This window comes from Pelodiscus sinensis, chromosome 3 (assembly GCF_052426305.1).
Source record: "Pelodiscus sinensis isolate ZL-2025 chromosome 3, ASM5242630v1, whole genome shotgun sequence".
NCBI classification, from domain to species: Eukaryota; Metazoa; Chordata; order Testudines; family Trionychidae; genus Pelodiscus; species Pelodiscus sinensis.
The window spans coordinates 184808552-184823141 of record NC_143054.1 but is presented as its reverse complement, the minus strand read 5'-3'; the positions used below and the strand labels follow the sequence as shown (position 1 = coordinate 184823141).

General features: G+C 40.5%; 1 long non-coding RNA gene across 1 annotated transcript in view; it reads right to left on the bottom strand.

The window, feature by feature from the left end:
- The window catches only part of LOC142828068 (uncharacterized), a 36091-nt gene extending 26044 nt beyond the window's left edge, over positions 1 to 10047 (bottom strand). Inside the window, exon 1 of the long non-coding RNA XR_016349287.1 lies at positions 9169 to 10047. This is a non-coding gene — a long non-coding RNA (uncharacterized LOC142828068). The remainder of the gene's footprint in view (positions 1 to 9168) is intronic.
- Positions 10048 to 14590: the final 4543 nt, after the last annotated feature.

Genomic DNA, 14590 nt, shown 5'->3' with positions numbered 1-14590 from the left:
ATAAATACTGTGCATGCCATTGCCTGGTGACCTTTGCCTTCTATCATCCTACAGCAAATATTTCACACCTTTGAGTAACCCAGTTTTCTATATACTGCTTACTGTGGAATAATTTTGTTTCTTATTTTTTAAATACTGTCCCCAACTAATTTAGTCACTTCTATAATGATTCCCTCTCTAAGGGCAATAAAAGGTATCTAACCTGACTCTTTTGGCAACTCAGTTACTACTTCTCCCTTCTGAATGGGTTTTTTTCTGTAGTTGCCATCCATTCCTTGTCCCCATGCCATTTTAAATCCATTTAATTAGTTCTAAATCAATCACTTATGTAGATGTAACTCCTTTTTTAAATATATATATAGTTAAATTACCTGGGGAAAAATTAATTTTATGGGAAAACATGGTTTTTAATCAAGATATGATGTAACTTATTGTCTAGTTCAACCACCATCTGGATAGCCCATCACAATCACAATCAACTTTATGACTATGATGGCCTAAGTAATAATTTTGATCAGGTTTTTTAAATCATATACTGTAATCAAGGCCAGTAACTAACCTTTAACTACATAGTTCCAGAGGGATAGCAGTGTTAGTCTGCAACTGAAAAAACTTAAAAAATAACCAATAGTCTCGCAGCACCTTAGAGACTAATAAAATGTAGATGGTATCATGAGTTTTCGTGGGCACAACCCACTTCTTCAGATGAATGGAGTTAAGAGGTCCAGTTTCCAAATAAATAGCAGAGAAAGAGTTAGGATTGGGGGGAGTGCGGAAGAGAAAGAAAAGGAAGGGGAAAGGGGGGGGCGAAGTGTAAGAGTGTCTATGCTAAATGAAGCTGATCATTGTGAGAACTAAATGCTCTGATGTACCCTGTGCTTGGTTTTTGTATGTAACGAGGATGTGGAATATCATGGGCCATCCACACAAGCTCCTTGTTTAGACCTCTATTGCAGGTGTCAAACTTGTAAATGAAATTAAGTTCAACCACTTCCCTTTCAAGCTGGTTTTTTAAATTGTCTTGCAATAATATGGTAACTTTGAGATCCATTAGTGAGTGTCCAGAAATGTTAGCAACCTGTTGGGGAACATTTTGTGTGTTACCTTTTCAAATATCTGATTTGTGTCCATTAATCCTTTGTCGTAGAGACTGCCCAGTTTGGCCAATATACATGGAGGAAGGGATTGCCGGCACTTGAGGGCATAGATCAGATTGGTGAATTATATGAGCCTCGGATGTGGTGGTTCATGTGGTTAGGTCCTGTGATAATGTCGTTCATATAGATGGGTGGACAGAGGTGACACAAGAGTTGATTGCAGGGGTGGGTTCCTGAATGAGTGATGGAGGTGTGTTGCGTGGTTACTGAAAAGAATTTATCTGAGGTTAGGGGTTGTCTTTAAGTGAGGATTGGCCTGTCCCAAGGCTTGTGAGAGTAAGGGATCATTTTCCAGGATAGGATGTAGATAAAATCATACTAAACCATGAAGACTACTCTTTGTCTCTGGAGCACATGGCAAATGTTGGTTTTGATCTTGCTTTCTTCGTGTATCCAGACTTTTCATTGAATTCAGTGTAAATGCAGGGGGACAAATACAATGTAATCAGGCCTTACTTCAGTAATAGCAATTAAGCACATGCTTAATCTTAATCACATTCCTCTGTACTTTGCTGAATCAGGATCTAAATATCATAACACCCCCATTTTACAAACGGTGAAATTGAGTAAAAAAGGTTGTAACTTGCTAAAAGCCTACAAAGAGTCAATGTGAAAGAGAGCACTAGAACTCAAGTTTCTGGTTCCCACTTCTCTCTTCACACCATGAGAAAGAACCTATTCTTCATTACAAATTTTATGAAATATTCTGAATATTCAGTATTAAGAATAAAAACCAAATTCCTGGAGAATTTTGCAGTACATAAAAGTTTTGAAGTGGTCCCTCTCCAATCTCCCAGGATTAAAATAACTTTTTTGCTTCCTTATGTATATATGATAAACTCAATAGGATAATATTGTATATATAACTCTGGTACAGTGCATCATTCCCTCACGATATTCAGATTATTTTACTGTCTTCAAATCCTTAAATAAATGTGCTTGGAGTCGAAAGTTCAGGAAAGAATAACACAATAACTTGACATCTGCCTGTTATACATGATTAAGCAAGCTGAGGCCAATCTACCATGAATAAAAGCCAAACTGTTCACTACTGTTTCCTTTAAAGCAGAGTCTTAAATTAGTCTAATAGGATTGGCAAGCAATTTTTTCAGGGCAGGGGAAAAAGGAGCAGGAGAGCTAGCCTGAAATCCTTACCTTCATTGTGGGAAAAACTACAGGAAGTTGTAAACTGCACATTGTGCTGAAGGAATAGCTGAGTTTACAAGGGTTTTACCTTGAGTAATACCATGTGACTTTTTCTGGTCTGGTTTATCTCAGCCAGGATAAAAAGGCTAGTCACACAAACACTTGAATACCCATGAAGCACTGCAAAAGTAACTCTGCAGCTAGATCTTCTTGTTTATATTACAAACAAACAAGTAAGCAAAGCCAGGAAGGAAAAGAGTTTCTTCCAATATCTTGCCTTTGAGCCTTGACCATGCCACCTCAATCCAAATTGGAGTCGGTAAGCATCATGGGATTGAACTCCCAGTTTGGTCTCCTGGGAGATATAGTCATAAAGCCATAAGTAATCTGGCACAATTTTCTGCATGATTTGTGCTCACTAAAAGAAAAAGAAAAAGAAACCCTCCAGACTAAGGATAGAAAATTATTTACCTCACACTGGATGTTTTCTCTACAGATTCACCTCTCCCAGGAGGTGGCTGGATAATTGTGCTCTCTACAGACTGTGGAAAGTCTTAAAACTGAAAAAAGTCACATTTTGCTGCCATTCTTCCTGTAGCTGAATTGCTCCTTACTGCTGTCAAGGTTGCCTGTGTGTGGCTTCATAAGCCATGCAAGCAAGGTGTAGGCTGGGTTTCCAAGGATCGCTATTGGCATTTCAACATCACCAATAGTAATTTTCCCATATGGGATGGAAGTTCCATCTTGTAGCTTTCTGAAGAGACCAGAGTTCCTGTAGTTATGTGCGTCAGGCGCTTTTCCCCGACCATTCCATATTGATGCCAGTGAAACAGTTCTTGTGATCCACCAGCACTTACCATAATTAGGGAACCCCATTGCAGCAAAATCATCTGCTGTGTCCTGCATGTTTCCCAGAGTCTCTAGCCTTCCAAGAGGAAGTATACCGATTGTCCTGGACACTTGGATCACAGCAACCCCGACTGTAGAGTTACTGACTTCAAATTGATTCCTGACTCACCAGTAGCAGCCTGGTGTTGGAAGCTTCCACAGGGCTATTGCCAGTTCCTTCTCAACAGCCAGGTCTCATTCAAACATGAGAAAGTTTTGCAGCCACTGGTCCTTACCCCATAGCTACATAACTATGCGATCCCACCAGTCTATGCTTGTTTCCCGGAACGAGAATCGATATTCCACTGTGTCAGCATGCTTGACCGCTGCCAGCATATGCCAATTGCTTGATTCCATGGGTTCCTGTATGTCTTTACATGTGGATCCTCATGTTCTTTCTTCTGCAGGCAGGTCTTCGCTAGGCTTTGGACACACTTTAGGATAATGAGCAAGGAGTTTGCAATGCTAGTAAAAGGAATGCCCAGCTGAGCAGGATCCATGATTGTTGTGATGTGGCTTCTGCATGGATAACTCAGTAAAAAGGCATTAAATGAATGTTTTCCATTGCTTTCAGGGATGGAGGGAGGGATGATGGAGATAAGTGCATGATGAGAGGCTGACTACTTGTACCCAAAACTGCCCACAATGATGTTTTTGTCCCATCAGGCTTTGAGAGCCTAACCCAGAATTCAGATGGGCAGCAGGAACTGTGGGAAGGCTACCCACAGTGCATCATTCTGTGAAGCAATGATAGCCATGGTAGTCATGATGCTCTCCACCAACCAAATATGCATGGTGAGGACATGCACCTTTGACATTATAAAATCAAATGTTAAATGTAGATTTCAATAAATTTGGCCTAATTTTGTAGTGTAGATATCCTCTAATTTATGCTCTCATTGCTGTATTAATTTCATTTACCGCATCTACCTTGTAATATGTTTCCTATGCAATCTCTTTTGAATTTCTGTATATCGAAAGGCATCCTTCATCCAGCATCAATTTCAATCTTGCCTTAATGATAAAATTAAAATAATCCAGTTCAGCTACATTCAGTCTTAACTGTGCTGTTGTTAGAACATAAGCTAATGATGGGTATATCTTTGTAAGATACAAAGATTGGTACATGGTATAAGTTTTTTTGAAACTTACCTGTACAGGCTCATACCAAGACCTTCAATTATGATTTCCCACAAAGGGTAACAAGAGGTTCTTTCTGGATGTGTTGTTAATATCCTTGACCCAAAAGCGATTACCAAAATGTCCTGTTGTATTATAGAGCACCTATACCAGGGCAACTCAACTTTGGAAGCCCCGGGGGCCACTATGATACCTCACAGCACATGCTGAGGGCTGCAACTTAAGTGTGTTTGCATATACATGCAAATATATGTGCAAATATATGCAAATAGCTTCTTTCACACTGACCGGCATGGATACAAAGATTAAGGCAAGATTACACAACACACAGGCCCATTTAAGTCATTTCTGCTGATATTAATGAAATGTACTATTTCCCAAATTACATCCAGATGGCAGCACTTTTAATGAGCAATGACAATCCAGGAATTAAACAACTAAAATACATATCAACAGAAGACCATTATATTGATTTTTTTTGTTTTGGCTCCCACCCATGGGCTGCATAGTGTGCTCTGCATAAACACAAACTGCACCACGGGCCGCAAACGAACAGGTAGTCCTGACCTATACGATCCTATATAGCTATAGGTGATTCCATATTTAGTCCAACATTTTGTAGCCGATGATTTAAAGACTCTAGTGATGGAGAATTTATCACATACCTTACTAATCTGCTCCCATGGTTAATTATCTTCACTTAAATATTTGCATCTGATTTTCGGTGTGCACTCTCAAAAATGGTGACTTCATATTTTGCAAAGGGACTTAGCAACTTTAACGATATTTATTGGCATACTATCTCTGTTAGCTTGGAGGCCCACTCACAAAGGAAACTCAGATACTGCTCTAGGTACTTTGTTCTTCAAAATCTGAACTGCTTCAGCTCTTCCAGTTCCTCAATTTCACCCCAATCCACATTCGAGACTCCATCTATTTTTGTCTCCCTCACACAATTCCGAGCCACCCATAGGTAACTCCAAATGCTAATGAGGCTTCCATGCTCACTACTCTGAAGTTCATCTGCTTCACAGTTCTTCAGATGTTCTGACTTTTTAAATCTGTTTGATGGTGCCTATACCAGTTCTGTGGGCAAAGGTTACAACTTTATACTATTTCCTTTAACAAAAAGGTCATGTTTTGTCTAAAATATTTTGTAACTGGAGGATTTACCCTAAGTTGCTTGGGTTCTTAATTGAAATGGTTTGGGGCTGGGAATGAGGTGTACAGGCTGCCTTAGGGAGAGAGGACAACCCCAACCCTTTCTCACCACAGCAGCTTGGGGCCAGTGAGAAGCATCTGTCCATGGCTGCTGCAGTGAGCACAGCTGTGGGAGGGGTGCATGTCCCACATCTGTGAGACAGACACACAGACAAATTATCTGAAATATATAGTCAATAGCTGTCCCTTTCTTCACCCTTGCCCCTTGCTTCCCCAAAAGGGTTATAGCTGTCCTGGTCCTCATCTTTGGCACCTTGCTTTCCCCCTCTGTCTTTATACTGTATAACAATCCCTGCTAGCAGACTCCTCCCTTTCTGTTTTATGAGAAACAATCACATTCCAGGCACATCTCATTGTCCTGGCACAACCAAACCCTTACCTTGCTTTAAGAGGAAGCTGCATACCAAATTTGGTGGTCCTACCTCTTACTGTTTAGGAGGAGGCCTTGAACAAACAGACTCACAGACAGATGGACAGCCAGATATACAGACAGACAGACACAAATTCTCTCAAATCCACCAAACCTGAGACCCCCCAGCCTAGATTTTCCCTCTCTCTCTTCTCATCACATCAAATCTTTCCCCCAAGTGCCACCCGTACAGAGAATCTAAATTCAGAAAAGTCTGCTGGCATCTGCCTTTTCAATCTTATCAAACCCAGGGTAATGTATTAGTTCTTGATACTTACTTCATATAAACTGTCATAAAATAGTGTTCCTCAAAACCATATGCCTGTGAGCATTTACCACATTTTTAAAACCTGTTCCCATGATAAACTAATTCAGTGATCACTAAAACACAGCTATCAGTTTAGATTCTGAATCGGTTTCCAGAAGAATCCACAATGTAATCCTGACAAGTCATTTACTTCCTTAAAGAACATGAATTCCACTAACATAGGATTATATTGAAATTGCAGGCTGTTTGATATCAGATTATAATCGGATGTCGCAAAATAAATATGAGAGTCATAACATGTGTGATATCTAAATCTATAATGGTAGCTTGGGGAAAATACACTGTACATTAAAAAAGAGCATATACTTCAATGTGCCAAATTCAGATTTTGTTGCGGCTATAAATTTAATAGTATTCACCACCCTGAATACAGACCCACCCAGCTTAATGAAGTCCCTGACCAGGGCCACACAGAATGGAAAATTAAAATCATTTAACATAGTGGCATTCGCCACAATGAGGCCTTGTAGCTGTTTTAATAATATTTCTGTTACTAAATGGGATTAATATTTTTCTGGGGCATCTTCCTCCTGGTTCATACATTATGGCTGCTTTCTTTAGAGTTATTATACAACTAACCTGGCAGTAATGCAAAGAGTATTTTTCAAAATATCCAGTGACTTTCAAAATAGGTCTAAATTCCTTGACCTGTGTAAGTAAGTATAAACTGTTAAATATTCTGCTAGTAAATATTGATTTCCTTCCACTTTCCTTTAAATATATACCAATGAAGTGCATTTTGCAACATATCTATAGAATTCAGAATCTATACTATGCTGATATGTATAACTAATTACAGGCAGTCCCCGGGTTACGTACAAGATAGGGACTGAAGGTTTGTTCTTAAGTTGAATTTGTATGTAAGTCGGAACTGGTACATATTGTAGGGGAAACTCTAGCCAAACATTTCTCCAGAGCTCAGTTTTATTCTCCCACACCTCACTTCCCTCTGTCCTTTATTCTCAAGCTGAGGTGTCTGCTAAGAAAAGCCGCTCTGCGTCTCCCTGGTCTGCTGAGGGGGCAGGCGCTAGCTTCGCGTCTCCCTTGTCTGCTGGGGGGAAGCAGCTAGTGTGGGGTTGCCTCACCCCGTTTGTAAGTAGGGATCCGATGTAAGTCGGATCCATGTAACCCGGGGACTGCCTGTACAATAAATTAAATAAATAAATTTATTTTAAGGATAATTTTTCAGATGTTAATGCAATGGATATTCCATTCTGATTTGAAAACTCGACCCTAAAAGGGTGTTCAAAATTGCTTCATTTTTATAAGCAGTTTGGGTCTTTACCATTCCAATTTATTTGATGCTTGATCCAGGATAGTTCTTCTACTAAAAATGTGTGGCACACACTTCTATGCCAGAAAAAAAAAACCTTTCCTATTTGTATATAAGTGTGTGTATATATATTACACACAGACACAAGCTCTTCTATTCTTACCACATTATTTCCTTTTAACTAGAAATATTACAAAACATAATTCATCCTTTGGGAAAAAAATGGTTTCAGTTACAGAAAGAAAAGGTTATTTAACCTGAACTATCAAAACTATACGGGGAGAGGGCCAGGAGGGGCTCTCCCCCTGATAAAAAACAAAACAAAAAAAACCAAGAAGCCACATTTTCTGTACTGCTTGTAAAGAAGTTTATAGCTATAGAGCATCACTATTCTGATTTGGTGCTATTGATTCCAGATAATCTTACACATGAAAACTGGTAAATTTGACTATTGTCTTTACAATGTGCTACTGTGAAATAATATTTAAAATATATTTTTTCTAAAGCCAAATAATCAAACATTTGAATATCAGAGGGGTAGCCGTGTTAGTCTGAATCTGCAAAAGCGACGAGGAGTCCTGTGGCACCTTATAGACTAACTGAAGTGTAGGAGCATAAGCTTTCGTGGGCAAAGACCCACTTCGTCAGATGCATTTGAATGTTATACAAAATAGCTCTCTGCCAGTTTTCACAACCAGTTTGCTTTTTTCTTTCCTATACGCGTGTACCCAATTTGCTTCTATAAACAAGTTGTTTAAAGGTGATTGATAAACAACAATTATTATTACACATATATAGTACTAATGACATGTAGGGCCACATTCTTCTCCTCTAATGTGAGATCAACTGGGTTGTACCTCACATTAGATGTAGCCCTTATTATGTTGAGCAAAGAATTAAAGCTAGACATTTGATAGCACCTTGTGACGGGCCGGCCCCGTCACTCGCGCCACGTCCAGGAGCACAGGCAGCTCGCATGGCGAGCGAAGAGCCGAGGAAGCGCTGGCTGCATTGCCGCGCATGCGCGGCAAGCCGGGAGCCGCTTTTAAGTGCGACACCGGCACAACTGGGGGGGAGCACGCCCGCAAGCGGGAAACGGCGGCGGAGGACACTGAGGAGGGTCAGGGGCAGCGGGGAGCCCCTCCGTGAACTGAACGCGGGCTCCCTTACCCCACAATCCTACGGGGCTAAATGGGCGGGGGGGGTGGTTCCCCCGTGACAGATGGTGGAGAATGTGAGCATGATCCCCCACCCCGGCACAGGGGAGCGCGAGTGATAGATCGTGCAAAAAGGGGAAATGGAGGCAAAGCAAGTGTTAGACTGGTTGGCAGAGCAGCAGCACCAAAATCATCAGCAACAAACTCAACTACTGCAGCAATTGGCTGCCCATTTAGCCCCGTAGGATTGTGGGGTAAGGGAGCCCGCATTCAGTTCACGGAGGGGCTCCCCACTACCCCTGACCCCTTTTGCTCTTGGCCTATAGGGTGTAGTAGGGTTCTCTTATAATGGGGTCAAGCCCCGCTATGACCAGGACCCTCGTACTTAACCCCTGTGCCCCCCCCCCCCGAGGTCCCCGTCTCGGGGCTCCCTCCAGTCCAGCTCTCACCAGTCCGTTGACTCGGCCCAGGTCAGGGTGTCCCTCCCGTGGTCTCGCGTCACCCGGTTGCTCTTCTGTGGCCTGGGGTCTAGCCAGTCCTGGCTCGGGCTCTCTGCCGCGGTTCTCAGCATGCCCCCTCTTGTCTGGGGGGATAGGGAGACGCTGTCCGGGTCCTCCGCTCACCCGCCTCCACCACGGTCCGTCGACCTCTCCTGTGGCCTCCGCACTCTCCTCGGCATCCTCCGCCGCCGTTTCCCGCTTGCTCCTGGACGCGGCGTGAGTGACGGGGCCGGCCCGTCACACACCTGTATAAAATATATCCTAAGAGATTTTATTTTCCATAAATACATATTAGGACTGATACCCTCATTCACAAAGAGTAGTATCATACTTAAGCAGTACCGCTGATATTCAGATCCTGTAAGATACAAGATTCTACAAAGGATGTGTCTACATTGCAGCTAAATGGCCAAAGCTGGCCTGTGCAAGCTGACACAGGCTCTCAGGGCTGTTTGGCATGGGAGGGAGAGGGGGCTCTAGGACCCTATGAGATGGGAGGTCCTATAGATCAGGCTGCACCCAATCTGGAATACTGACACCATAATTAAATAGTGCTTTAACCCAAACCACATGAGTCCAAGTCTGATGACATAGGCCACTATTGGGTGTTTAATTGCAGAATAGGCATACTCTCAGTATGAATAAGGGTGTCAGAATCTGGCCTTCATTTTGCTGTCTGTTTCACTAGCCTCAATTTAGTTTTGCGATGGAGATAAGGACAGTTGCTAAATGCCAAGCAACAAAGAAGACTTTACATTTTGAAGCTTCTATAGCACTACACAATTAGGCTTATAAAGGAGCAAAACAGGAGAAAATTTTCCTGACATATACAATGAATGTTAATAAAAGTTATTTGATAAAAGAATAGAATTAATTTTAAAACTCTGCATTTTCCATTCATAAAAACAAAATCTATACATGAAGGGAAGACCTTTCATGGGAATATATGACCAAGGAATGAACTGATTAAACAAGACTAGTGGGATTTTCAAGACTGCTCAATATAGGTTTTACTCCGATTTTACTATTATCTTCAAATGGCAGCATATTTAAACCAATGGCATTGAAAATCCCACCTTAAACTTTCAAGTCACTACTAAGAGAAAGTCTCTACTAGAAAAAAATGAAATATTGCTTAAATCCAAATTAATTGAGGTCTGAGTCGTGCATACAGCTCTTCATGGGCCCTTTGTATGGGAGTGAATTTCACCCCCAAAGAATAGAGATATTTTTATTTGCTAATCTATTTTCTAAAACAGTGAAACTGTTTTAACTGAATACCTTCATGAGGAAAGAGATTTGTTAAACGAATTGTGTATGTGTTGGTGCAAAAACCGTCATCCTTATGAAATGGCTTTTTTTCCTAGGTTTGCTGATGTTTTCCATAGAAACAGACACAAAAGATTTATTAAGTGAAAAATAAATACACTGTGGCAAATAGGCAAGAAAATCTAGATAAAACATTAAGGAAAATGTTGGAGAGGAGGGAAAGCTGATCCTAACTCTATGGAAGTTAACAAGAGCCCTTTCATAGATTTCAATAGGCTCTGAATTGGGCTCATTGAGAAAATGCTGGTGATAGCATTCCAATTTCTCTTTTTCCTGAATGCACTCATTACCTCCAGTCCTCCATCAGGGAACTCCCCCAATCTATTTAACTCTGGGGGCAAGGGTATTCCACAAATGGCTTTACTGTGTCACAGCGGATCAATAATCACATAAAATAGGGAAGCAAAATACAGGACTATGTAGCACTTTAAAGACTAACAAGATGGTTTATTAGATTATGAGCTTTCGTGGGCCAGACCCACTTCCTCAGATCAAATAGTGGAAGAAAATAGTCACAACCATATATACCAAAGGATACAGTTAAAAAAAAAAAGAGAGAAGAACACAAGTTTTTTTTTTTTAACTGTATCCTTTGGTATATATGGTTGTGACTATTTTCTTCCACTATTTGATCTGAGGACGTGGGTCTGGCCCGCGAAAGCTCATCATCTAATAAACCATCTTGTTAGTCTTTAAAGTGCTACATAGTCCTGTATTTTGCTTCAGCTACACCAGACTAACACGGCTACATTTCTATCACAATAAAATAGGGAGGAGTCTTGAGATTTTCCTTTTAGGCTTGCATCTCTTCCTGTATCTGTTCCCATCAGAATTCACAAGGCTGCCTATCAAAAACAAATGGAGTGTCCATACTTGAAATTTTTAGTCATTTTTAAACTTGTGTTAATTAACAAGTTAAAAACCACAACTGTGAATTCTTGCGTAGACACACAAATGTTTTTACTTAACACTAGATTGCAGCAATTTGAGCAAGTACAGCCTAGGGTTAAATAAGATCAACAACAAATGTTTATGTCCTGTAACAAACTTATGTCCCATTTACACTGGAATTTACAACAATGTGGATTAACATACGTCAAGGATTCAATTTCAATGTCTTAGAAGCAATTTCCAACTCAGCTCTCAAATTAGTCAGTCCTATAGGTGGCATTTTGACAGAGGTGCAGCAAACACCCTATGAGATACTATACCTTTGCCATATGTGTCACAATCAGCAGCGCAGGGTCCAGAAGCTAGGCTTGGCTCATAAACATAACTCTTCCTTCCAGAAGAGCAATGTGTTGTCAAAGGTCTGGCTGCTTCTTTTATTCCTGAAATATTCTATCTGGCCTGCTGGAGCAGCTGAAACCAAGAAGTCCAAATAGTTTAATGATACAAAATGCTTCAAATTAGTGTCTGTCTTGTTTTTCGCTGTAGTTTGGGGGATCAATATTAATGAAGAGAGAAGCTGTAAACACCACTAATGAGGATGAAGTGGAATATCCCAAACTACAGCAGTATGGGCATGAGCTTCCACCAAACAAAAATGACATCTACCATTAAGGGCTGCATTTTTAATCCACCAGCAATAACCACAGTAAAGTTAACGTTATTGGTAAATTTTAATAGATGATGTCTTACAAAAGCACACTACTTGAAATTCAGCCCAAAGACTAAATTAAAGTCAAAGCCCTAGTCAGTTAACTGGGCTATAACATGTGAAGAATTGATTTTCTTATTTTCAGCTGTCAGGCCTGCTACAAAGAATGAGTTTTAATTCTGGGGATGTTATTAAACTCCTTGCTTAACTGGCAGAAAAATGGAACCGCTAGCTGGGAAACAGTGGTGCTGCTGTCGGATTGAATGACACCTGTCAGAGTATGATGAATGACCCCCTCTGCCCCACAATCCCCTGCTCTGTCACTCAGGTGAGGGCCATTAATCTTCATCGAGGGCTTGTCAGGCTGGGCAGCCATGACGACAAAATGTCTTCTAGCATTTACCACCAAGATACACGTAACAATAAGATAGTCTCATTGTCAGAACACCACAAAATTAGCATAATTTATTATGACTTTCCTCCCCCATAGCACTCTCCCCACCAAAAAAGAGTGGGGGATAGATGTGATTAGACAGATGGAGTGTAGGCCCAGGCTGCCAGCCACCAAGCCCCCTGCAGTGCTTGATGAGGAGTGGAGCATCTCTACAAACCAATCAAAAAGCTGGCAGTTCAATTACAGAGTAATAAAGGGACATTCATCATTCAATTAGGCACCTGTCATGGTTTCACAAAAGGGAAAACTTCTAACCTGAGACTCCAGGGAGAAGATGCTACAACCAGGAGGCAGGGAAATAAATGAAAAAAAGACAAAGTCAATTACTGGCCAACCAGACAAAAGGAAATATGTTAAAATAAAGGAAAAGTTATCCCTAGGCAAAAATCAGAAAAGTCAGATGACCTTACAAAGATTATAAACGGCCAGCATTAAAAGTGCCATGCCATGATACTCCACATCACAGACACTATTGAATTTCCCCTTTACAAGCTTCACTGAGTGTTGTCAAGAAGAAAGCTTTGGGGAAATGGGATTGTTTATACCATGATATTGCTACTGAAATGACATACTGCAGACACTGCTGATGTATAGAATAGCCATGTCTACACAGCTCCACTTGTTGTTGTACATTATTTGAAAAGGAAAAATAAACCCAATTGTGTATAACATTCATGTTGAAAATGTGATTCCAAATTCTGTTAATCACCAATATCAATAGATGATATAAAAGAAACACTAAAGCACCATATATACCAACTAAGAGGTAATTCAACTGAAGATCACAAAGAAATTAAAAGGGAGCATATTATATCCAAAATTCTCTTGCTGTATTCACATTGTTCATAATCTGCACCATGATGATCTAAAACAACACAGAACAAATGAGGGTAGTTGAGGGGCAAAAACTAGAGATTCTGCAGATTTATGCTGTTGTATGGATGCAGATAAGAGACTTACTGCCGAACAGCTGCATGCATAATCAACTTTGTTATGTTACCTGACTCTTACAGAAGTAGTAAAGGGAGAATTGGTTGGATAATGCAAAAATTCACTACATTTCTTTTAAACTTAGTGATGAAAGAAATAGTCTGACAATTATTATTTGACCAGTCACAATAGATATATCATTTATGCACTTTTGAAAATTGCAAGAGTACAAACCACATTTTCAGATGGGATCTAGAAACTTCTTATTCTAAATTTCACTGAAAGTCAAATAGGTTTCCAAATGCCTTGGTCATTTTTAAAAAAGGACACAGGCCACAAAGTCAGTTTGGCACTTTTGAAAAACTCCTCCCAAATCCACTTAAACAAGAAAGAAAATCTATTTGTGAATATTTCTTTAAGTGACCGAGAAAATGCTTGTCAAATAAAGAGTCTGGGATAAAACCAGCTCTAAATGTGAGATATTATTTTACTACAGTACTTCTCTACATGGCTGCTCATAAGAGGCATTGTCATTATGCTACGTTTTCTTTACAAGAGGGTGCAAAATAATGTAAGCAAATGATCTGTGTTCTGAAAATTTCCTCCCAGGCCTTCTGCATTTACATTTCAGGTCATAATCAGGTTCTGATGCAGCACAACAAAGAGGCTAACAATGCTTACATACCTCTCTCACAGGGGTGCTGCAAAGATCTATCAGCCAATGTTGTCAAGTGGCTTAAAAATTAGAAGCTCTACAAAATGTAAATGCTACTCATAGTATTGTGCATTGTTTCTAGTACACTTCTTTGAAAGAGTCATCATAATCTATTGTGTCTGTTCTTTTATACATCTCAGGGGGACTTTCTTCTCGCCACTGCAGTTATTAGTTTACCAGCCCCATCACCAAGAAAAAGTACATTAACACTAGTGAACTGGAGACCCATTTATCCCCAAATGTCTGGCCTCAAAGAGCTATGGTGACTCCCCCCACCAGACTAGTCACAGTGTCAGAGCTTTTAGAGGACAGCAGCAGTGACCCAGCTAGGGTTGCCAGGTGT